Raw genomic sequence first — 26,211 nt, 5'->3', positions numbered from 1 at the left:
GTACGATTTTGCTTTTATATAAACAGATTCCAAAAAGTACAGGTGAGTCCCAAATAAGGGCTTGGAATGGGCTGGTGTGGGACACTACACCATAACAGCACCGACCCCAGATTGCTAACTTGTGCTCCAGAATCTCAGCTTTCATAAAATAAGGTTGCACCTTCACTAGAAAAAAAAAAAGGTTTAACTAACTTGAAAGCAAAATCCTAATGAAGCCAAGGCAGTTTGTAGTTTTCACATGAGTAGGGCAAGACAAGTTAGAGACAAAGCTCCCCCTTAGGTTACGTCTACACTTAAAATACTACAGCAGCATAGCTGCAGTTTTGCAGCTGCTGTGTTGTAGTGCTTCAGTGTAGACACTCACTCCAGTGATGGGATGGGTTCTCCCATCTCTGTAGTTAATCCACCTCCCTGAGAGGCTGTAGCTTGGTCGACAGAAGAATTCTAGCATTGTCTGCACCAGAGATTAGTTCGGCTCAACTATTTCTTTCAGGGGGGTGGATTTTTCATATCCCTGAGTAACGTAGCTATGCTGATGTAAGTTTTCAGGGTAGATCAGCCCTTAGTCTTTAACTTGACCTGCTAACTTGAAAGCAAAATAAAGTGACAGGGGTAAAACTAGCAAATGCTTATTTGGTATATGTGCGTCACTTAGGACTTGATCCTGCAATGTTTACTCCTGTGAGTAATGCTTGCTCAAATAAGTAACACCATTGAATTCAGTGCTTTAATAGCAACCCCTGGTATCAGTCAGTGAACCTTATCATGTAACAAGAGTATTGACTTTTGGATCCCTGACCCAGATCATGTAACTGGGGTCAGGAAATCAAGCTGAAGTTTCTTGCTTGTACTCCTGTGAATCAGACCTTTATCCCAAGTTGGACTCCTTGTGTGACTAAGAATTACTCACTAGAATAAGGGTTCAGAATTGGGCTTTTAACTTGCACAGGATACAGCTGCCAGGGATGGGGGAGTGGCAGGTCTAAGTTACTATGCACCTGGATATTTGTAGAAAAGCCTGGGTTTGGAAGTGAGTAAACAACATGCCTGTCTGGGCAAGTGATATCCCTTTATTGTGAACGTGCCACCTTTTCCAAGTAACTAAAGGCCCAGTCTTGCAACCCTTACTCAGACAACATTCTCACTGATTCCAGTAAGAGTTTAGCTGAGTAAGGACTGGAGAATTGGGCCCTTAAACATCCTAAGAGGCAGAAGAACTTTTAAGATAACAAAATCTCAATATTTCATCATTTAAAATGAGCAACTCTTAATACATGACAAACAATAAGTTGTGCAGGGCATAAGTCAAAAGGATGATAGGGAGTAAAACAATAAATCTTTAAAAATCTTACATATTGTTTAATGAAGAAATGAACTATTCTCTAATGAATGAGTGAAAAAACATATTATTTCCCAATAACATTAATTAATGGACATGGGCATTGTCTTTTCAAATATCTTTGAATTCCCAATAAATAAGGCTCTGGGTTTGTCACAGAGGTCACGGATTCCGTGACCTCCGTGACTTCTGCAGCGGCTGGTGTGCCTGGCCCGGGGGCCACCTGAGCAGCTCAGGCGGCCACCCAGGTCAGGTGCACCAGCTCTGCTGGGGCAGTCTTGGGCCCCTCCTCCCCTCAGCAGCAGGAGTTTGGGTGTGAGGGGGCTCTGGGCTGCGGGGCGGGGCGGTACTTACCTAGGGACGGGGGGAGGCTCCCTGGAAGGGCAACAGCAACTCCCCTCCCTCAGTTCCTAGCTGCCTCTGCCCGCAGGCACCACCCCCACAGTTCCCATTTGGCCGCAGTTCCCAGATAATGGGAGCTCCAGAACCGGGGTTTGGGGCAGAGTGGATGCAGCGCGTGGAGCTAGGAGCTGGTGCCTGCCCCAGCCCCATCAACCCCCCCCCCCCCCCGCAGCACCTGCAGCGCCCCCCAGGCCGCAACTCCCGCCCTGAGCACCCATGGCACCCCCCAGGCTGTGACTCTTCCCCCCCGCCACCAGCACCTACGGCACCACCCTGGGCCACGCCCCTGCCAGCACCCACAGCACCCCCCCAGGCCGCGCCCCGCTCCCCAGCACCCACCATGCCCCAGGGCCACCCTCCCGAGCTGCCCACCTCCCAAGTTTTAGTCAGGTGTATATAGTAAAAGTCATGGACAGGTCACTGGTTGTGAAGTTTTGTTTACTGCCTGTGACCTGTCCATGACTTTTACTAAAATTACCCGACTAAAACATAGCCTTACCTATAAATACACTCACTTGTCAGAGACTTGACTGATTGGCTTTTAGCCCCATTAATAATATGCATGCACTTCTCAGTCAATAACTTATGTTCAGAATTGAATTTGAAAAATGCTAAAGATTCACCAATAAGTAGTAGGAAAACAGGTCTCTTATTCTTCAGCTATCTCTTACTGTTTAGTGTTGTTTCCTGAAAGAGGTTTTGTACTGTAGAAACAATTAACTTGTATAAGCTTCTGTTGTAACCAGAAGGACCTTCAAGCCAAACATTGCTCTCAGATAAGCAGGAAGAACTCCCACCAAAGCCAATGGAAGTTGTGTGTGCTTATCTGAAGGCAGTTTGGCCTAACTTGTATTTAGTTTGAAAGCAGTGTGGTGTTACTTTCCGAAAAATACATTTTTGAAAGCATGTTAAGCAAAAAAACCCCTCAGTTTAAAAAAAAAAGAGCTATTTTCTCTGGAAGCAGCAAGCATGACACTGAACTACTCACAAGCAGATTTTATCATGACAGCTTAAGGTTTATGAAACAAAATCATGTGATTAATCTTCTAAACACATTCTCAGAAAAACTGAAATGACACAGATTCACAAGGAATTAGTAGTCCTTCAGACAGATAATGACCCAGCACCATGTTATCACTTTCCCACTCTGAAGAAGAAACAGGGAGTTCAGCCCCAAAAAGCAGCTGAACCTCTGAAGAATTTGGATTCACATGTGATATATGGAGATCAATGTGAGGGTTATACACCTCCATGCTGACTTCCAGCTTTCCAGACTCCTCTGAGCATGAAGCCTACAAAACCTACAGAATGGAGGGGAAAGCCCAGTAAGTTACTGCCAGTAACTTACCCATAAAAGTTCCAATGGATTGATTGGGGATTGGGGGGTGGGGACGGTGCTGCGTCTATGATCTTCCTTCTCCTCGCCCTGACACATATCCAGCAATTTGCCACCTCCCTGCACACAAGATCCTGACCCTTATGGAGTAATCCTATAGAGTTTGAGAGACATGTAACCCATGAGGTTCCATGGAATTGAATAGAAAGTGTTAACCATAGTACAGCGTGTGGCGGGGTTGTTTTGTTTTGTTTTCAATCTATAGAACTCTATAGCAAAAAATAATTCGCTATTAAATTCTATAAGGACGACTCAAAGAACCTATCGAAAGGTTCTAATTTAATATTAAATTCTATAGGATTTTTCCATAAGGGAAGCCTGGTTGGAGACCTCAAAGAGGGACTTTGGCGGGGTCAGGAGAAGGGAGGAGCAATGTTGCAGAGCTGGGCCTCCCCAGGCAAGGAACTGCTTGATCCTTAGACCCTTCACTCACAGAAGTGGAGAGTATAACATAGCTCCAAGAAATGTCACTGTACTATGTTTCCCTGCCCATCTTATTTGTAGAGCAAATGCACGCAACGCCAGGCAAAATGGTCACAGGTAAACTTTTTATTCAGATTTGAAACTGCTTGGTAAACACTAAATACTTAGGGCTGCCAACTTTCTAATTGCTGAAAACCAAACACCCTTCTCCAAGGCCCCGGCCCCCACTCACTCCATCCCCCCTCCCTCTGTCGCTCGCTTTCCCCCACTCTTGCTCGGTCGCTCATTTTCACCAGGCTGGGGCAGGAGCTTGCGTTGCAGGAGGGGGCTCTGGGCTGGGGAGTGGGGCCAAGGGATTTGGAGTGTAGGAGGGGACTCCGGGCTGAGGCAGGGGATTCGGGTGTGGGAGGGGTGAGGGCTCCGTCTGGGGGTACAGGCTCTGGTGTGGGGCTGGGGATGAGGGGTTTGGGGTGCAGGAGGGGACTCTGGGCTGGGGCCAAGGAGTTGGGGTGTGGGAGGGGTGCGGGCTCTGGGAGGGAGTTTGGATGTGGGAGGGGGCTCAGGGTGGGACAGGGAGTTAGGGCATGGAAGGGGGTTCAGGCTCCAGGTGGTGCTTAACTCAGGTGCCTTTTGGAAGCGGCCAGCATGTCCCTCAAGTTCCTAGGTGCAGGCGTGGCCATGGGGTCTCTGTGTGCTGCCACCATCTGCAGGTGCCGCCCCCGCAGCTCCCATTGTCTGTGGTTCCCAGCCAATGGGAGCTGCAGAGCTGGCACTCAGGGTGGGGGCAGTGCACGGAACCCCCTGACCACCCCTCAGCTGGAGGGACATGTCACTTCTTCCGATAGCTGCGCGGAGCCGGGTAGGGATGGGACCTTGCCTGCCCTGCTGTGCTGCCAACCAGGCTTTTAACGGCCTGATCAGCAGTGCTGATTGGAGCCGCCAGGGTCCTTTTTGACTGGGTACCTGGTTGAAAACCGGATGCCTGGCAACCCTATAAATACTGGAATTAGAAAAAATGGGGTCAAGGTGTAAATGAGGGCTCTAGCCTGCTCTCAGGACACATGCAACACTCCCATTCAAGTTGGTGGGAGTTTTACCTGAGTTTGGAGAGTAGATGGGGTCCTAAATTTGGCAGATGTAGCCCATGTACCGATAAGCTGAGCATGTTGATTTAGTAAACTGGAGCAGTGTGTATGCAAACAACGACACATTTTATTCTGATGCAACACTCTGTCCTTGCGCATTTGCCCAAAGGTAGTGGCAGACCACATTGGCAAGTTTGCCCTCATCAGAAGGGTTAACCAATAATCAAGATAACCATTATGAACAATCAGTTACTATGGGCCACGTTCTGTCCTTAAATTCACATGAGCATTTCCCAGTTACTTCAGTAGGAGCTAAGCACATTTCCAAGGCAAAACCTGGCCTTATAGTCTCTGGTAGTAGGAGGTCTATTGGATTTCAAAGTCCGCAATGTTGCAATGAGCTTTAGATAGACCGACTCCTGGGTATCCCAAGCCTGCATGGTATGCAAGTATGCATGATGCCTGTGAAGGGCTCATTAAAAGATCAGGGCCCTATTTTGTAAGCACTAAATGTACATAAACAATATTAATGTTTGATTGTATTAGTTTTAAACCACCGTTTTTGGGACATCTGGAAGGATGATACCTATGGCACCACCAAACACAAAGCATTAATTACAAACAACTTTCTTTCAACAAGATACGGAGCTCTGGTTTTTAGGAAAAAATGCAAAGAATCTAAAGATTTTAAACAAGGGATTTGCATCATAGTATTACGTAGTACTTAAAATTAAAATCCACTTAGAATTTGCCAGGAAGCCTGAATACTAGTCCAGTAATTCATTTATCATTTTCAGTAACATTTTGGAGAGGTAATTAATCGACTTATGACATATATTCAAGTACTGTCACCTTTCACTGTCTTTAATTAAACTCTCCATCTGGTATTTATCATATGTTCTCTAAACTGATTTACAGAAACTAATTTTTTGGGAGGTGGGGGTACAAGTTATATAAAAATATATGTGGTAACTGTGTTTTTCAAAGCAGAGATTCTAGTTCTGCTTCAGAGAAATATCAAGTCTTAAATAGATAGGGGTAAATTCTGCTCTCATCTACACCAGCATAAATCTGGAATAAACTGAAGTCTGTGGTTTTACTCCAGATTTACACCAGTGTGAGTGCAAAAATGTGTTCTTCTAAAAATACAGGATTTTATTACACTTACTGTAAAATCTACAAACAGGCCAAGCCACAAACTTCAGATCCGGGGGGCGTATTTAGATTTAGGCTTTTCCATGTTTTCACCATAAAAATAAGGGCCAGTATCAAAGTTTTGATCCTGATTCATCTCCAAGTATTCCTGCATTTTGGGCCTGTTCTGCCCAATTTGGGATGGGTGGTCAGCCTAACTGTAACAGGTTGTTGTTCTCATTGACCGTTTATTAGACCTGGGCAGAAAATGTTTTGTTTCCATAATCTTTTTTTTGAGAAAACTGCTGTTTTCCATGGAAGCTTCCATTTTGACAACAACAAAAAAAAGAATTTTTTTCTCAACAGAGAAATATTTCAAATGAAAAAATTCATCCAGCTCTGCTATTTATATTGCATCCCCATTGTGCTATGTACTGTACAAACACAGGCAAAGCATTGGGGTGAAATCCAGAGTCCATTAAAGTCAATGGCAAGACTCACACTGACTTCAATGGGGCCAGATTTCACTCATGAGTCCTGTGCCACAAAAGTTACAATTTGAGGGTCAGATTGTGCCTGGCTCCTAACATGGCCACATAGGGCAGTAAGGAGAAGTAAGTTTCTGTGGCCATGTTACAGATCCCTGCATTGTGGGTTTGGGCATGGGAGGGGAAAAGAGCAGTGACTATTCCTCTTGTACTTCTCACTTCAAGTAGGCCCCTCTTCCTCAAGGCACTAGCCAGCAGATCTGAGCTGGTCCAAAAGAGAAGGAACATACAGCTGGTAAAGGGCTATAGTGAATGACTTCTCCACAGGAGCTGTCATAAATATAAAGGGAAGGGTAAACACCTTTAAATCCCTCCTGGCCAGAGGAAAAACCCTTTCACCTGTAAAGGGTTAAGAAGCTAAGATAACCTCGCCGGCACCTGACCAAAATGACCAATGAGGAGACAAGATACTTTCAAAGCTGGAATGGGGGGAAACAAAGGGTCCTGTCTATCTGTGTGATGCTTTTGCCGGGACCAGAGCAGGAATGCAGGTCAGAACTCCTGTAAAGGGCTAATAAGCAATCTAGTTAGATATGCGTTAGATTCTGTTTTGTTTAAATGGCTGATAAAATAAGTTGTGCTGAATGGAATGTATATTCCTGTTTTTGTATCTTTTTGTAACTTAAGGTTTTGCCTAGAGGGATTCTCTATGTTTTGGATCTGATTACCCTGTAAGGTATTTACCATCCCGATTTTACAGAGGTGATTCTTTTACTTTTTTTCTTCAATTAATATTCTTCTTTTAAGAACCTGATTGCTTTTCCTTGTTCTTAAGATCCAAGGATTTGGGTCTGTAGTCACCTGTGCAAATTGGTGAGGATTTTTATCAAGCTTTCCCCAGGAAAGGGGGTGTAGTGCTTGGGGGGATATTTTTGGGGGGAGACATTTCCAAGTGGGCACTTCCCCTGTTCTTTGTGTAACACTTTGGTGGTGGCAGCTTTTAACCTAAGCTGGTAAGAATAAGCTTAGGAGGTCTTTCATGCAGGTCCCCATATCTGTACCCTAGAGTTCATAGTGGGGAAGGAACCTTGACAGGAGCAAAGTGGTGGGAGCCAGGAAGAAATTGTGACTTCCTCCCGGGGGCTCCTCCTAAGGCAGCACAGCTTTGTTCTGCTGCATACACTGTGCAAAGCTTCAGTCTAGCCCTAGAACAATTGACATATGGGGGAGAGGTGGGGGAAGAGGGATGCATTCAAATGCATACAATGTTAATATATATTTGCAATTTTTAAAATTGTTTTTATGGGTTGGATTAAACCTTGTTGCAACTGGTGGGTGCAACAGCTGTCTTTCATTTAAAGTAGTGGTAAGAAACCATTCAGCTCCTTTATGGAACCAGCTAGCCAGGGGTGAAAGTAACTTAAAGGACTTACCGGTATGCTGGAGTCCTGAGGGGGGCATGGCCTCAACTGGAAGAGGCATGGCCTCAACCATAAGAGGTGGGGCCTTTAAATCAAGATTTAAAGGCCCTGGGGCTCCGGCTGTGACTGGGAGCCCCAGGTCCTTTAAATCACCCCGGAGCTACCAGCTGCAGAGGCAGCTGAGAGCCCCGGAGCTTAGGGGAGAATTAAAGGGCCCTGGGCTCCGGCCACTGTGGTGCTCCGGGCCCTTTAAATCACTGCAGGAGCCCTGCTGCTGCTACCCCGGGGCTCCAGCAGCGGGGCTTGGTGGCGCTTTAAAGGGCCCCGGGCTCCCCACAGTGACAGGAGCACCGGGCCCTTTAAATCCCCGCCCGAGCCTGGCTGCCAGAGCCCCGGTGTAACGGCAGCAGGGCTCTGGCGGTGATTTAAAGGGCTAGGGGCTACCGCAGCGGCTAGAGCCCCAGGCCCTTTAAATCAGTGCCGGGGAAGCCGGTCCAGTCTGGCACAGCACGCCGGCTCTTGCCGGTACACTGTACTGGACCGGACCAGCTTACTTTCACCTCTGCAGCTAGCTGAAACAGCACCAGCCTCCACCCAAAAAAAGGCATATGCAAAGCACATGGAGACAGAGGGGGTTTACTGGGTATTGTTCTACTAACTGGGCATATGTATGCAAGAGAGAGAGCAGCAAAAAAATCCACCACAGAAGCAGACCAAGAGAAGAAGCAGAAAGCCAAAGACAATACAGCCTGGACAAACACTGGGAGAGTGGCCCTGAGAAAAAAAGCCTAGAGAGAGCTTTTGCAAATGAGTGTTGGCTGAAAGAGGCTTGGAACTGCAAGCAAAGAACTCTATCCTGTTTGATTCCTACTGTGTCCAGGGAAACAGAACTTTGTATATCCCTGACTCCAACAATCTCTCCTATTTCTATTAGCCAAGATGGTCAGGGATGCAACTCCTTGTTCTGGGTATCTCTAGCCTTTGATTGCCAGAAGCTGGGAATGGACAACAGGAGATAGATCACTCTGATTGCCTATTCTGTTCATTCCCTCTGAAGCACCTGGCACTGGTATATTGGGCTACATAGACCATTAGTCTGAGCCACTATTGCCATTCTTATGTTCTCCTAACAGAAACAACTTATAGGACCCCAAATTTTGGCAACTGCTTTGGTCAAAAGGAGATAATGCTTTTATACATAAAAGTAAGTGGCAGCTATCCCCATCTGCCTCTCAACTCAGCCAGGATTAAACTGGCTGATTTCTTAGAGGCATCTCAGTGTTAAATAAAGATATAAAAGAATAGAGGGTGATAGCTTATTTATTACCTCTCAAAAGATATGAAGCAGCTGCTGCACATTGGGTAAAATACATATTTAGAGATATTTTACACAGATACATATTTCCCAACATTATGTCTTTATTTATTATAAAGAAAAAATTACAACTAATTATTGACCCACAAAAGCCCTAACTATCGGAGCCAATGGGGCTCAGTGGTGGAGGGGTTGCCCAAAATTCTCAGCCCTGAATCAGAGATGTTGGACCCAGTCCTGCAAACCACTTCCTAGTGAGCAAAAATGAATGAGTAAAAGTAAAGTTTTAACCTTTCTACTCTAACAGAGTCAATGAGTCATTAGGGGAGAATTGTGGTAAGGAGAAAGCAGACCAAGACAGACTCTGGACTAGAGCCCTGTGCAGGACTATTTTTTTAATCCTGCTCCTGCCCTGCCCTGCAATACCCACTCCCACCCGCTCCTGCATTGTCATCCCGTTCCCACCTGCAAAAACAGTAGATCCCGCAAGAGAGACAGATTCCTCATACACGAAATTCAGACACAATTTTTACCATTAAAAGAATAAAAAATACTTTGGCTCCTGTTATAACAGACATCAAATCTCTTTCTGTCCCTCGCTTAAATTTAAGTATTGAAACCATTATTGTTTTTAAAAAAATAAAAACTTGCTTTACATTGCTAAAATTCTATTTATGACAAACTGACAAGAGATTTGATGTTTTCCCACAAATTAACACAATTGGGGGGGTTTTCGCCCATCAAATCCTGCCACAACAAAGTACATTTTACCTGCTCCTGCTATTATGGCAGTGGGCGGGATCCTATGTATCATTAGTATTTGTCTTCAGTCAAAAGCTACATGTGTGGGAAATGAGAAACTTACAATGTGTTACTGTATCAATAAAAGATAGCCACATAAATCTGTCTTGATTTACACCTGTGCAACCTTAATAAGTAAGCTCAGTCAGATTGCAGGAGTGTAACCAAGGGCATAATTTGGCCCCTATACTTTGTCATCAGCTCCAAATGCACAGTTATTTTGTAAAAATAAGTACTATATCCTGTCCAAAAAAGTAAGCTCATGGGATAGCTCGTAACTACCATTTTGGATTACGAAGAAAAGTTTGGTCAACACAGAGGAGAAGGTTTAGTTCCAGCAAACACACACAAACAGGAAATCTCTCCACAGTAAGAAGGTGTTTTTCTTTACACAATAGAATTTAAAGATGTGTCATCATGCAGTTTAAAACAAAAATGGCTATTGCTAAGTAAGTTCACCCTTTCCAGTAGGTTATGAGTATACCAGACTTACAGTACATTTCAAAACCTGTTAGAACTTGCATGGATGGCATACAAACACAAACAAATGAAACCTGTCTTAGTCTGTGCATGGTTTTTAATCAGTAAGCATGTCAAGCTTTGGGGGGAAAATCAATTTTCAGAAGGCAAATGGTAACAACTGCAGATTTAATCAAATTGCATCTGCAATCTTTTACTATTCTCTATATGTTTGAAATGAAGTAGCTCTGTGGTAAAAAATGAATTTCAATGAATGTCATATATTTAGTTATATGCCTTATTTTTTTAAATTTATCAAGCTAGATCACTGATCCTTAGCAGAAATTATGCCAGCACATGTCAAAAGAAGTTGGATGCTGTTTAGTAGGAGAAGCATTAATATGAAGGAGCTATAGTAGAGAAGAGTGACTAAGGATATGAATCCTTATTTGTACCTTACCACACAGGAAGAAAAATTATGCAGACATAGCTCATAAGACAAGAATTGCAGCTGTGGCATACACAACAGAATGCCGCTGGGGATCAAATACCACAATGATGGGTATGGTATAAGAAACTGAATAAAATAGTAATTCTTTGAAGGCACAGCATTTAAGTATTTTTCATTTCACATAAGGTTTCATCTGAATTTGATGAATTCCAGGATTGCCTCCCCTACAAAAAAAAATCTATTTCATCTTGATTTCCCTAGGGCTAGTAAGTAGAAGAAGCTGTATCATACAACTGTAAAACACACTTCAAAGACTCTTTGTTGAAGTTCTTCTGCAACTATTATATATTGCAGCAGTTCTCAAACTGTGGGTCAGGACCCCAAAGTGGGTCGGCACCACATTTTAGTGGGGTTGCCAGCGCTGGCTTAGACTTGCTGGGGCCCTGGGCCAAAGCTGAAACCCGAGCCCCACCACCTGGCGCCAAAGCCTGAGGGCTTCAGCCTTGGGTGACGGGGCTTAAGTTACAGGCCCCCTGCCTGGGGCTGAAGCCCTTGGGCTTCAGTTTTGTCCCCCTCCTCCCTGCCTGCACAGGGTGGAGGGGCTCAAGCTTTGGCCCCCCCATCCTGGGCCCTGGGGCTCAGGTGGGCTCAGGCTTCGTTTCCCCCCTCCTGGGATCGTGTAGTAATTTTTGTTGTCAGAGGGGGGTTGCGGTGCAATGAAGTTTGAGAACACCAGATATCGGTATGTTATGAAAACCATTGTTACTGAAATCTTCTAGCAAAATTGTACACCACCTACTCTTCGGAGAACTCTGCGCCAAAAAATTAAAAATTCTGCGCACAATATTTTAAAATTCTGCAAAATTCTGCATTTTTTTGGTCAAAATAATGCAATATAATCCAGCTGGCTTCAATTATTTTTGTAATTTATTTAAAACTACAGTACAATGGATGGAAAATGGGAGTGGGGAGCATTGGAGGAAATCACCAAACCCCTTCTGCCTAATAGTAATGTAGCTAGTATTTGACGGTTTACTTCTAGTTATTAGTCAACAAATATATGCATCCATATGCTTAGTGTTACATCCTAGGCAAATGAAGAGCAAGTGGGGGCTGGGGACTCAAACTCACAATTTATACTGGCTACTGACCATCTCCAAAAAAGATTAATAGCAAACAGTTCATGGAGCACATTTTGATAGGAAATTTTTTCAGTCCAAAAATTTAGACCAGTTCTAATCACTAAAGTACCATAAGCATTTATAAGGCCATACTGTCCTTTACAATACGGCTCCTTTACATCACTCTGGCAATGTAAAAGGAGTGTAAAATGTAGATGTAAAATGTAAAAATGTTTACACCTGTTTTATACTCCTGGGGGAATTCAATAAGAACAATGGGAACAATTCACTAAGCAGGTAGGCAGCTACATTCTCCTCTGCCTGACGGAACAGAGTCTGCCCCGCGTCTCCCTCTTCAGAAACACCCCAAAGCCCTGTCCCTCCATGCCGAGCACACCACAACAGCAGTTGAGAGAGACAGAGTCTCTCTTTCACATGCATGACTACTCAGACCACCACCCGCCCTGAGTGGTGATTTACATCTCTATTGGCTGCTGTGGGTGCCCAAACCGACCTGCTTCCACTGTCGGGAAATGGGCGCATGACCATTCTTGTGGTTTACCTTTGCTTCCCCGTCAGAAGTCATTTTTCTGCTGGGAAGCAAAGAAATCTGCAGGGGGCATGAATTCTGCGCACATGCAGTGATGCAGAATTCCCCCAGGAGTAACTACCAAGTGCCCCAAATTCTCTTGCTTCAGTTTCATGTCTCAACCCAAATATCTGTGCAAACAGTACCCACCTGATTCAAAGCCCATTGGAGTCAACAGGATAGACTGCAATGGGCTTTGTATCAGGCACTATCTGATCACATCAGGTGGCATAACAATATAATTGTGTAGTTTAAAAACAAAACAAGAAATGGCCCTCGATCTCCTTGAGCAATATTCATCCTTAAAACAACACCTTTTCCCTCACAGGCATTACACCCTGGATGAATCTGGCCCAATAACTTTACCTTTTTTTTTCTCCCATATTTAAAATTGCAGGAAAAATGCTCTATCTTCCTGTACAACATAATAATACTCCTGAAGGCAAATAGCTTGGCAATTTGAGAGATTTGTTAATGTTAAAGGAAACAAGTTAGCACACATACCATGTGTATGAATGCCTTTAGAAATTAGATTGCAACCCTGATTTGATTTCCTAAAAGGTATTTGAAACAAGGAAAGCAACACAAGGTCAGCGATTCTAAGAGTAATGAGAATTTGTGGGATTTCAAACAGCTCTACATAAAACAGGCCTGATGTTCTGGGGAAAAGAGGTCACCTAATTATTCCTTTCTTTAAGGCCCTGTCTACACTACTTTTCCCCTGGGTGAAAATACTGCTTTAAAGACGGTTTCTGCTAACATGCCTGTTTGCAGATGAGGTATAGATTTGTTAAAACCATTGCTAAGATAAATACATTCTTCAGAAAGAAAGCCCAACAAAACAGAACCTGATGGTTTGGCTGCACAGTGGGGGATGGGCAGCCCATGCAGATCAATACTTTACATTGTGGTCAGCTCATCTCCACAGTGGCTCACTCCATAGAAGTACGTGGGAGTGGAGAGGTTAGGGTAGACTAGGGAACTAGAAAGAGCATGGCTAGAATCTGCATACTGTGAATTCAATGGCTACACACTCTATAAAGGAGGCAATCATAGACAAGATGCACAAGATGATGCCTCCACTGACTGGTAATGGGCTGTTAAACAGTCGGTCTTTGTGCCAATGCTTTAAATGCAGCCCAAAGAGGTAATGACCATAAGTGTGGGAAACCTGGTCACGTGGCTTTCATGTACTAAAGCTAGGGGAGCTGGTTTGCAGACAAGAAACCCATATATGTTTGTTCAGAGTGACAGGTGGCAAATATCCCTGAGAATTCCCCGCTCTCTTCCCTCCCCGCCAACACACCTTGGAAATGGGATCCTTAAGGCTCCTTGGGGCCAGTGTTTCATGTCTTGGTCCTGGGATCTTCAGAGGATACCAGGTGACTGCTCTTTTATCTCCCCATTTTATCATTGGTATTATTAATATTTATTATGTATATTACTATTGAGCCCAGAGATCCCAGGCAGGATCCCATTGTGCTAGGTACTGTACAAACATGTGAAGACACTGCATCTGTCCCAATGTGCTCTCTTAAGTGAGTAGAGTTAAGATAGGTGCCTACTACAAAGGGGTGCTGGGTCCTGAGAGAGACCTCAGAATTCCTTGTGTGGACACTGCCCTGGAGTCTGCACTGTAGCTAGGGAAGCCCTGATTTCTGAGGTATCTTTCAGGCATCAGGTTCCCTTGGCTGCTGTGGAGTCAGGCATGTTTACAGCTACACAGCTGCCAGTTGGATGGGGTAAGCTCCAGAATGTCTTTACTCTGATTTGGAGTCCAGCAGACCGAAGAGGCCATCCCCTTTCCCCTCTGAGATAAACAATGTGGAGCAGCCACCTGGAGAATCACAGAAGGATGAGGAAAAGCCACTTGGCCCCCCAACAGCACTGGACAAAGCAGAAGGGAGTTGCAGGTCACCATGCAAGCCCCCAGAAGATTACAAATGAAGGAGGGGTCTCAGAGCCAGTAGGGAGGGGGAAAGAGGATGTTAGGGACTTGTAGACTTGGTGAGGTAAGAGGCCAAAATTTGCTAACAGTTCTTTATTCATGAACCTCTCAATGAACCTGTGCTAAGTTTTGGGTTTCTAATTGACTTAGGCCTTAATTACTCTGTTTCCCATTGCATTACCATCAACTGTAAGCCATAGGCTGGCTTCAGAACGACCTTTGTAAAGAAAGCAACCCTCTAACAAGAACATCTGCAGTTGTGTCTCAAGAGAAACAAGTGTTATGGAATGGTCATAAATTCTGAAAAACACTAAGACAAAAGACAAGACAAAACTTCTGCAACCCTCTGCAAATAGATTTTGATGTGAATTTAAAAACGATTGTTGTACATAACTAATTTTGGTGTATTTACCTTTCTTCAAATTATCAATTGTGTACTAAAAGACCTGTATTACAAATTCTCTATGGCTACAGAAGGTTTAAGGAGGTAATGGGTGCAAAGGACAATGAGATAATAACCTGAAAGAGTAACTTTGTTTTTAATGTGCGACTCTTGCAAAACAGCAGCGTTGTGGTCTTTATTGGATAACACACTGTAAATATTAGCTGCAAATATTTAAACAGCTCTTATAGAGAAGTGAGACGTTTTGTACCTTGCCTAAGTATGAGTTTGTGCCTTTTGAATCTCAAAAATGATTCCCACCTAATTCTGCTTGCCAGCAATGCAAAAGGACATTTTGAATGAGATATGTCAAAAGCAAATGAATTACCACCACATGCAAAGGTTTTTTGGGAAAACTGAAAACATCCATACATTGCAGCTTCTCAAAGTAAATCCTGTAGATTATAAATGCAACAAATCCCAATGAACTGCACAGATATTAAAGTATTTGTATTATTTAAATATTATTCAACATTTTAGGGGGTGAGGATTAACCTAAATATTTACAGTTTCTAGAACATACATAAATATTTATAAAGAAGAGACCATCTAACTTAATGTTGATATGGGCACAGTACTAAAGTTTCATTACAGAGTGTAAATTATTCCTAATCGTGGACAAATTTAATCTTTAAAATAAAAAATCTACAATACAACAGCAAGAAATATTTTAAATACACCAGATCTGTAAAGTACATAATCTGGTAATTTGGAAGATAGTATACTTTAAAAAAACAAAAAAAAAGCATTTAACTTGATGTAAGCCTGACTGACTATGCAAGAATTTATCAGTAGCCAAATATTTAAAACACATTTTTTTCTAAAATGAACTTTCAAGTTAAATTTGACAAAACCATCTGAATAACCCAAAGCCTTTGACTTCATTTACATTTCTGCACCTCTTATGCCCCAAACAGCACAGCTAATGGTCCATATGATCATTGCAAATAGACAGTCACAAAGAGAAAGTGTAATAGTTGACAAGAAAAATAGTACACAAGATGCATGTTAAAAACAACATATGTACGGTAGGTGGCTGGCTCCTAGGGACTGAAATACAAGCCTAAATATTGTGTTATACAATGTGATGCTTCTTACAACATTTCTGGAGAGAGTGCTTTGTAAGTGTGGCATTTTCTTTCTAATGCCGTTTGGAACAATTACCCTTGTAGTAACTGACTAGGATATCTTAAAAATGAAAAAAGTATATAGATAATCATCTGATGAAAGTTTAGAAGAACTGACATGATTCTGTCAAAATTAGACTCTCTGACGCTCCTCACACAGAGGAGGGTGGTAAAGGGTTTTATTATTACATCTCAAACCCAGGAAGTTTCCAGCTGCTAAAGCAGCGACTGCTGTAAAATAAAACACTAATGCAGAAGACACCAGAGTGGAGTTGACGTTTCCCTTGGTCGGAATTAATCTGACCCCGTTAACTGACTCCCACACCAGGGCAGTGCAACATGCATACAGTACCTGTCTCTGCTAAAGCCAACAACGCGGTATTCCCGCCAGGGTCCGCTCTAGGGGTTTCTAGCCGGACACCAACGCTTCCCGCTACATTCCCAAGCAGCGGGGTCATCTCATGGGGAACGGGTGAGGGCAGAAGCCGCCGGGGAGGCGCAGCGCGAAAGAGGCCAGCAGAGATGCACGTGCACCTGCAGGCAGAGCGAGGCGATCCCCTTTCAGCGCTGGAAGGTGCGGGGGCTGCTCGCGGCTACTGCGCCGCTTGGCCGCTTCCCCGTCGCGGCCGTCAGGCTGAGTCAGATCGCGGTGGTTCCAGAGTGGATGACTGTAAGCGCCGCACACGCACACACACTTCATTCACCTTCCCGCCTCTGCCCTCGGCGGAGTCACTCACTCCTGAATCATGCCGGCTCGCTCTCCTTGCGGTCGCCCGGAGAACTCCCCCTGACTCAGCCCCAGGAGCGCGCGGCCCGTCCCACGGCCCCGATCTCTCCCGCCCGCTGCCCCCGCGCTTACTGACAGCTACAAGTGCGCTAACCCCTCCTCCCCGCCCCCCGGCCGCGGGCTCCAGTCCGCGGCCACAGCCAACGGGATCGATTCGGTTTCGCACGAGTTTGGGGCCAGATCCTCCAGTCCTCGCTCAGGCTGAGAACGGCGGGATCTGGCCCCTTCCCCGGCCCCGGGGCACTGAGGCTCCAGCTCGCGGAGCCGGGCGATGGGGGAATCCCCCTCCTGCAGCGGGGGGGCTGAGCACTGACCCAGGCGCCGGGTGGCTGGACAGGCCGGTCCCCGGCGCTCTCCGTTTGTACCTTGAGCGGGCGGGGAAGCCGAGGCAGCTGCTCCGCATCTGGGTCCCCGACTCCCGCGCTGCGCTCCCGCCAGCTGGAGGCAACGTCGCGGCTGGGGGGTGGGCGCCGCCCTGCTGCTCCCCAAGGCACCTGGAGGCGCCGGTCACTCTGGCGCTGCGCACTTCCCTCGGCGCCTCTGCAGCTCCTGTGGCGGCTCCCAGCGGTAAATCAGCGGGTGGCCTCGGCTCCCCCGCCCCGCCCCGCGCAGTCCTGACCTGGCCGTGACTCACCGCCTGCCTCGCAGGGGCCCGGGAGCGCGGAGGAAGCGGCCCTTCCCCCTCTCCCGGGGAGGTGGCGGGGGGGCGGCGCTGCTCACGTGGAGAGCCCCCCGGCCCCACAGCTCCGTCCCCCGCGCCCCAACTTTCCAGGTGAAAAGGGGGAGTTTCCTGCGACGCTCCCCTCAACCAGTTGGGTCAGCAGCCCAGGGACTAAGCCCAGGCGGGCTCCGAGCTGCGGCCGGGGGCCGGGGCCGGCTGCTGAGCGGAGCCCGGGCTGCCGCGCAGCGACGAGCCCGACTCAGCGGGGACAACAAGCGAGGCATTGGCTCGGGGAGCGGGCAGTGGGGGTCTGGGAGGGGATCCAAACTTGGCCAGCCCCGCAGAGCCCCGGTGGCCTTTTGGGCCCTGCCACCCATCGCGATTCCCCTCCACCTTTGCCGCTGTTTGCCTCTCCCTCGTTGTGTAACTGCCTCCAAGCAAACTCCGGGGGACCCGGACTTCCCCCGAAGTGCCACGCACCGCCCAGAGTACATTGGAAAGACCGCAACTCTCCGCATCCCTAACCGCCCCGAGCCTGCTCCCCGCGGGAGCTGCAGAGCCCCACTGAACTCATTGATCGGGATCCTGCAGGCCCACCGGATCCAGCCCTTAGGTGGTTGGACTTGCCGGATCCAGCCCTTAGGTGGTTCCTCTAAGGCCGGAAGACAAAACGTGTTCAGACAGAGGTGGGCTATTTACGCTGCTTTCAAAAAACATCGGATTTAAAAGCAGATTTTCTCCCCTGTGTTACTACCCGAGAGTATTGGTACCTGAAGAAATATTAACTTCTCATCCAGCAACTCAGTGGCAGTGTCCCGGCCATGCTGCCCAAGCTACAGCACAAACCGGGCTGTCCTGAGAAGGGGAATTGGTCCATAGTCTCTCCACCGGCAGTGTCAGAGGTGGGAATTGTATTGTGAACATCTGTCCTCTAGGAAATGGATTTAAATAATCCCATATAGATAATTAAATAGCCATCTATCAGTAAAGGTGCCTCTGTGAGTTGCAAGGGATACTAAGTGCTCAGATACGAAGTACTGGGGATTTATCTTCACAACACCTCTGTAAGGTAGGTATCCTCTCCATTTTTACAGATCGGAAACTGAGGCACTGCCTGAGGGTATGTCTACACAGCAATGTAAGCCCGTGGTTTGAACTCACTCTCAAGCCTAACCCCCCTTCCCATCTACACACAAATTGTGCTAACCCAGGTTTCCGAGTCCACAGGAGTAGAGGGGCTGAGCCTGAGTGAAGCCGGGATCCAGGCTTCAAGCCTTATGGCTTTGCACTGGAGACACAGCCCCACTGGATCTGTGCTCTGGGAGTCTGCCAAAAGTATTCCATATTCCCATGGACTGACTTTTTTTGTCCTCTTGACAGTCATGTTTGGTGGACAGTCAAGTTTTCCCATACTGCACCATGAATAAAGAGCTAGAGCAGCTATAGTTTGGGAAGGTGCTAGAAAGTCTGAGATTTGTAGGGCTTAAATTCAGTTGGAGCTGTCTGGAGCAGAGCTCTGGTAAATAATGACTCCAGCCTGATTCTGTTGGTTCTCAACTGGGGGTCTGCAGCCCTTTGGGGGTCTGCGAGCTGGTTTCTGGGGGTGCTTGGGGTTCCACACCTGAAGCCCTGAGCAGCAGGGAGTACCCCCGTGGGCCTGAAGCCCTGAGTGGGATGGGGGACTAGGAGCTCCAGGAAATACTCTATGAGAATTTAGGCCCTGGAGATATGGGTTGTTGGATTGGGGCTTGCATAATGCTGGAGCCCCAGGTTGGGAGCCAGAGTTCAACAATTCCTAACCTGGGGTTATAAATGGTTGTAGATGCTCAAGCCCTGTGTTAATGAACCGCGGATCTGCTAACTTGAGTTGTACTAGTCCTGGGTTTTCATTGCAGTGTAGACAGACCCTGAGAGATTGAGGTCCAGTTTTACAAAGGGACTTTAGCTTTGCAACACTTGACTTCTAGGTGCCTACAAAAATCACTGCAATAACAGTCTGACCCACAAAGGCACTTCCTAGAGGCACTTCCTCATAACCTTTAGCCCAGTGGTTATTTTTATAAAGTCGGCCAACCTACCACTAATATGCATCATCAGCACTTTCACAATTTGCTTATATGTCTGTGTTTCACACTAAGTTGTTGGCTTTAGTGATAGAGACATCTAACCTAGATGGGAAATGATTCATTGCCAAAAGCAAATGTGTCATCAAACCAGAATTTGACTTTTTATTAAAAACTTTTTATTTTATCTGCTTAATTTGTGGAATCTCATACTATAATATCTTGCACTTCCAAACATAACATAAAGGAGTTCATATTTTAATAAGAAAAACCCTACAGTCCTGTGGCTACAGGACAACTAAAGGATTATTTTTATTTGTTGTTTCATTATTTCATAAATGCTGACAAAGTGTGTGGTGCTGTGCAAAACAAAAATAAAAACAGCCTTTGCCCTCCAAAACAAAATCAACAAAATCACATATCATTTTGATTGATTCAGGGCCTGATATAATTTGTTTCACAGTCAATTGGAATCTTTCCATTGACTTCAGTGGGTTTTGGATCAGGCCTTTATAGTGTAACAAAATATGATGAGGCCCTTCATTAGTGCTCAAAATACTAATACAGATTAAAGGCTCTTCTCTATTGCCTTCCAAGGAGGATATGGAGATAGAACACACAAATGCCAGTCCTCAGGCATTCTGTGGTGCTCCCAGGCAGACACAATGCTTCCAGGGGTAGTGAAAAACATGATTAGAGGTGCCTTCTACTTCTTTGTGGAGGTACAGTATGTGCACCCCTCTGCCAAGCAGTGTGGAAGGCTCTCCCCGCCCCACAATTCCCCTTGTGCTCCCATGCAGGATCAGTCATCATCCAGCACTAACAGGGCAGAAGTATAAACAGCTACGGCAGACTTGGATAGATCCTTATTATTTTTAAAAGGAAAAGGTAAAGAAAAAGGGATCAATCTAATGATCACCCACATGTAAGGATAGCCATGATCAAGAGCAAGTCATATGCTCTTTGTCTGCTCTCTAGTTCCTGATACACCTGCTTTGGCTGAAGAATAGCCAGCACCAAAACTGTTATTAATGTTATAGTCAGTGCTATTCTAACGTTAACAAATGGATTGTCACCCAGCATAAAAAGGAGAAACAGCTGTTTCCTTTCCATTTTTTACCATGCTGATGCCATGTTATTTTAGGTTAGCAATATGAGACACAAACTGCAGAACACTAGGATATCAACAGTTTCCAGATACATATTGATCCTAAAATCAGAGAGATGATTTATAAACACCTTAACTGGAAGCTGAAACCTCTTTCAAAAGCAAAAATTAGGTAAGCAGGACCTCAGCTTGATTCCCATTTTTTTCAAGTTCTTCTCATGACTTAACTTTTGCCATCTGTCCACAGCTGCACTTTGTAAAGAAGGCTGGCGTAGATACGATGGTGTGGAGCATTTTGGAAGCTGGCCCCAGCTGAAAAACAGTTCAATAGTGAGCTGGTGCAATCTATTCAAATAAAAGAAGTGGAATGTACAAATTGTACTGTCAGAGAGTCCTGGCTATATGCTTTCCACCCTTACTTGCTTCAAGATAAAGGTAGGATGAATAAGCACAAGCACTGACCAAAGAACAGGATTAGACAAATGACACAAGATATGAGTTTTCAAGCTGATCTCTCCAGGGTCAAAGATGGAGAATGAAAATGCAAAAATATGTATTTGTGAGTTACTACTGCTGTACCTGCGACACATAAGGGCCCAATTCAGCCACCCTTATTCATTCCAAATAGTACTCATAGAATACGATATTATTTAATATAATCATAGATGACAGAATTGGGCCCTAAGTGCTTTTCTTGCCTAACTTCGTATTCTTACATTCAGTATTAGAAATTGGCTATGAACATTTGTATAAAAATATATCATGCTATATCTCCAGCAGGCAGAGGGCCTGATCCTCTGTACCCTCATGTAGTCATTTATACCTGTGTAAAATAGATGTAAAAGGGACTAGGTACTACAGAGCGTTTATAAGACTTGCCAGAGATCACATAGCAAGTCCACGGCAGAGTCAGGAATAGAAATCATGAGTCGTGGTTCCAAGTTCCCAGCTTTAAGCCCTAAATCCCACTGAGCAATTCAGCTCCAGCCAGATGGGCAGAGCCATCCATGGGGCGGAGGGGGTGGGGGGAAGGAGAGAAGAGGGCCAAACCAAGTAGCATTGGGACCTGGTTTATGGGGTTATAGTGCCCCTCTGATTTGGCCCAGCCTGGCCGGGCCAAAGCTGAATGGCATTGTAACAATATAACTTTTGAACACTGTATACGATCAATTCCAAAATTTTAGAGAATATTCTAGGACTCAATTGGGTAGACCTCTATCGATTTTGGTAAAAACTGGTAAACCGGAAGGGAGAAATCAGGGACACAGAGTGCGCCTGGCATCTGGTCAGCACACCTAGCAACTTTAAGTAGGTCTGTAATTGTCTATAGAGCAAATAACTGGTTGACAGCAACCATTACCACCTTCCAATATACCCCTCTCCCATCTCAGCTCTGCCCATCCTGCCAATCAGACATAAAATGTTGACACCCTTAATGATTTATCTCTCAGATAGAAAGAAAAGAAATAATTTCACGAATTAAAAATTATATGAGTTTAATGATTTATATATGTCCCTGAAATAAATGGCGATGGGAGAGTGGCACTCAGAACTTGTGGAAGGAAATGGAGGAATGCAAGGAAACCATGGTGTGTGCAATGAGCTCAGCCAACAGAAGCAATGGTGTGATCTCTAGTACTTTTCAAAAGTTTACGGTAGTACATTAATTCAGAAGAGTGCATGAGTCAAAAACCAGCATAATACCAAATACATATCTACTTGGAGCGGTAAATTCAAGTATACATTGCATAGCTTAAAATTAGGTTGTTATAAATAGAAGGAAAATGTTTATGACATATGGGGTTTGGAATGAGTTATAGGCATACTGCAATTTATGTTATATCTTCATTGGATTTGGTTTATCTTAAAGGATCTGATAAATATGGCCATTCCTTGACATTTTTTCAGTGCCATCCTTTTTTCACTGGATTTTTTTTGTATCTGTTTTCACTACAAGGCAGATTGTATGGAGCTATGTGCTAAAGTCTTTCTGATTAGGATCTTTCCTATTTTGTGGGATTATCTTTAAGACAACTATTCCAGAATTGTCCATGAGCCTTTTCTAGTCTGATACGTAAAGTTCAGGCGACAGCATTTTTTTTTAAAGTTTACTGTGCCTGTTTACAGAGTTCATAGCCTGCATAAAGATCATTGCCCAGGCTGGAAATAGCAAATCTATCTATTTGAAAGCTTTGAGGCAGATTGTGTTCTCAGTTACTCATGCACAAATCCATTTGTTGCGCATGGTGAGGCGGGCACTGTGCGAACACGCTTTTGAATCTCTTTGCACACATAAGCAGTCCCATCGGCACTAATGGGACTATTTGTAGCCCTGATCCATCAAGATACATAAGTACATGCCTAACGTTAAGGGGCACTAGCTTCATTGCAACTTCTTATGTGCTTAAGTTAGGTACATGCATAAGTACTTTGCTAAAGCAGGTCATATGTGTAAGTGTTTGCAGGACTGGACCCTGTGGCTGTACTGCACCCTATGCTTGACTACGCAGCTCCACATTGTGTCACTTGCCAAACACAAGCCTGCACCACACTTACTCTACATTTAAAAAGATACCATCAACTTAAAAATTCTCCTTTATCTGACAATATTTTAGCATACTACTGCTAACATCACTAGTGCTGCAAGCAACACCTAGGAGGAGTATAATTTAAGATATTAAATAAACAGCTCTCTTTTTCCATTTGTTTACTCTTTGTATTTGGCAGCACTTTGGGTGTAATCCACAAAGTTCTGAGGTCCCTAAGTCCCGTTTTTGGGCAACACTGCAACCCAGAAAACTCCTGCATGGCTGCCGCTGAACCTTGTTGGTGTAGAGTTGCCAACCTTCCAGGATTGTCCTAGAGTCTCCAGGAATTAAAGATTAATCTTCAATTAAAGATTATGTCATGTGATGAAACTTACAGGAATACAGCCAACCAAAATTGGCAACCTATTAGGTGCCTAAACTCATTCGGTGCCTACGATTTTGCCTCTGGGCATGCGCTCTGCAGTCTCACTCTAGGCACCTGGGTGCTTATCTCCCACCGGAGCATGCACACTGCTGTCTCCTGTTAGGTGTCCGGATGCCTATCTCCCACCAAAGCCTCAGAGTGATTCACAAACCAGGAAAGATAGGCCTTCAGCTGCCTAAGTCACGTGTGGGGGCCTAAACTGGTAGATATGCTCAAACCTAGTGGATTTGGCTCCTCAGACAAGTTCACATAAAACATCCGGGGGGTGGGGTGGCAGGGGACCAAGAGTAGGAGATTTCCCTTATAACCTTGTGGACAGGGAACTCACCCAGATTAGGGGAAGACCCCCTGTTAAAATCCCCTATCTCCTGACAGGGAGAAGGGGTTTGAACTGCATCTATCACCTCACAGGTTAGTGTGTGATTCCTTCACTCTCCCCTATGAAGTTGTTCCATTTTAATTAAATAACTGAATAATTAAATATTAGTTGGGAGAGTGCAAGAGTTAGAATGTCTCTGTAGCTTAGTATGTAGGGCACTCACCTAAGGGGGTGGGCAGTGGAACTTGAATCATGTGTGGTAAACCCAGGACAAACAGCTACAAAAGGGGGATAGTAATTAGTCCCAGGGGATTAAAAGGCCCCTCCCTATCCACTGAGGAGAGAGAACCAGGGGGCAATAAGGTTCAGCTGGAAAAGGGGTTGGTAGGGAACCAATTAGGTTCAGCTGACTCCAACTACTTGGGACCTTTTTAAATCCTCCCCTGGGTGGTAGGAAGGGGAGAGTGAGGGGAGCAGGGAAGCTGCCAGTAGGTTGTTTGTAGTGAGACACCAGCCCTTCCTAGTAGGGAGGCTGCACTTGCTCCCCAGAAGGGAAGGAAAACAAGCACAAGGGACTGACTGACTGACTGAGGAGAGGAGTAGCAGGACCCTGTGCCACCTATAAGGATTTGCCTTGCCCCAAACCTGAGTCTCCAATGCTAGAAAGGACTGAGCCTACTGAGGTGAACAAGGTATTTTGCCACACATGGATCTCCCACATCCTATGTAAATACCCTAATCACTAGACTAGATAGAGGAAAAGGTACAACACTATTTGTAATAAAGCTAAGCACATGCATATGTGTTTGCATGATCAGGTTCTTATATCCAAGTGTAGATTGAAGCAGCCTTTGCCTTGCATCTCCAGTTTTGGGGAGCTGTAAACAAGTTTCAGAGACTTTTTTTTCCCCTTTACAGTCTTTCACCAAAAAGTTCCTTGCTGGTCTGGAAAATCTGGCCCTTTAAATACTAATATGTATATAAAATATATTTCAACATATTTGTGCATGTCAGAGCACAACTCTGAAGAAGGTTATTAGCTTTTTTTACTTTATGATGAATACTATGTACTTTCCAAATGTAATTTGGAGTGTGTTCTCTGCATTACCTATTTTGATGCAATTTAAAAGATAATGGGACATATTCAGTGATGAACTAATGAAGTGTAAGGCTGGATTTGGCTCATTATTTAAGTGTCTTCACTGTTTGGATTAACTTTTAAAACAAATTATTGTTTTGCACAGATGTAACTATACAATATTTGCCAAAAGCTTTCCTTCATCAGGCAGGTTTAGGATATAAATTTAGTCAGAAATCTTTATAGGAAACTTTTCCTTTTAATAACTTGCGTAATCTAATTAGACGTGCTGATAATGGATCTAATTCTACTGTGAATGAAGTCAATATTAAGCTCCCATTGATTTCAGTTAGGGAAGATCACACTCATTGTATAGTCTGCATTCAGGAAGCATTTGTTCCCTTAACATACTAATAGCAATGTAAAAAGAAAAAGGAAAAGGAGTACTTGTGGCACCTTAGAGACTAACCAGTTTATTTGAGCATGAGCTTTCGTGAGCTACAGCTATATATATATATAGCTATGCATCCGATGAAGTGAGCTGTAGCTCACGAAAGCTCATGCTCAAATAAACTGGTTAGTCTCTAAGGTGCCACAAGTACTCCTTTTCCTTTTTCTTTTTACGAATACAGACTAACACGGCTGTTACTCTGAAACCTGTCATAATAGCAATGTATTTTTTTGCATTAAAATAGCTTCAAATTGCCCTAGTTCTGTTAACATATCACTTGTGCTAGTCTGTCATGCAGTCAAAAACATTGCAGCATAATAGTCATTAGAGAGCTAGGCTTAACAAGCTGCCTGGGACTCAGAGTTTATTGTTTAACTTTGTGTTTGGGAACTTGTTCAAGTCAAACAGTATTATGGAAGATGTTTAATCCTTTCTAAATGTTAAAGCCAGATCATTGGTTACTAATCTTGAAATGCAATTTTGTTTTCACTTTTTTGTTTGTCATGTTAAGGTGTTTGGACTTTGAACTAACATGCCAGTAGCCTTGAAGCAAAATTCCATGTTAAAATTTATGTTTTTGTAACACTTGGCTTTTTTACCAATACCATCAATTTAATTGTCTACAGTAAAAAGAAAAAAGAAAAGGAAACAATAAATAAGTCAGAACTGGGAGAATTAGAGATGAACAGCACAGACAACATAAATTTTCCAATTAAAAGCTAGAAAGATGGCAGTTTTAAAATGCTGCTGGCAAGGAACTTTTGATTATTAATAGCATGCTTCCACAGGTGCTGGCTTCCTCCTTTCCCTGGAGGTGCTCCACCCCTTTC

General features: G+C 44.6%; 1 protein-coding gene across 1 annotated transcript in view; it reads right to left on the bottom strand.

Annotated features, from left to right (window-relative positions):
• MET (MET proto-oncogene, receptor tyrosine kinase) overlaps window positions 1–17,156 on the bottom strand; it is a 117,008-nt gene extending 99,852 nt beyond the window's left edge. Inside the window, exon 1 of the mRNA XM_074942295.1 lies at window positions 17,094–17,156. The gene's annotated coding sequence lies outside the window, so the exon portion shown is untranslated. The remainder of the gene's footprint in view (window positions 1–17,093) is intronic.
• Between the last annotated feature and the right edge of the window lie 9,055 nt (window positions 17,157–26,211).

This window comes from Natator depressus, chromosome 1 (genome assembly GCF_965152275.1).
Source record: "Natator depressus isolate rNatDep1 chromosome 1, rNatDep2.hap1, whole genome shotgun sequence".
NCBI classification, from domain to species: domain Eukaryota; kingdom Metazoa; phylum Chordata; order Testudines; family Cheloniidae; genus Natator; species Natator depressus.
The sequence above is the reverse complement of the archived record's forward strand: the minus strand, read 5'-3'. Positions and strand labels throughout refer to the sequence as shown.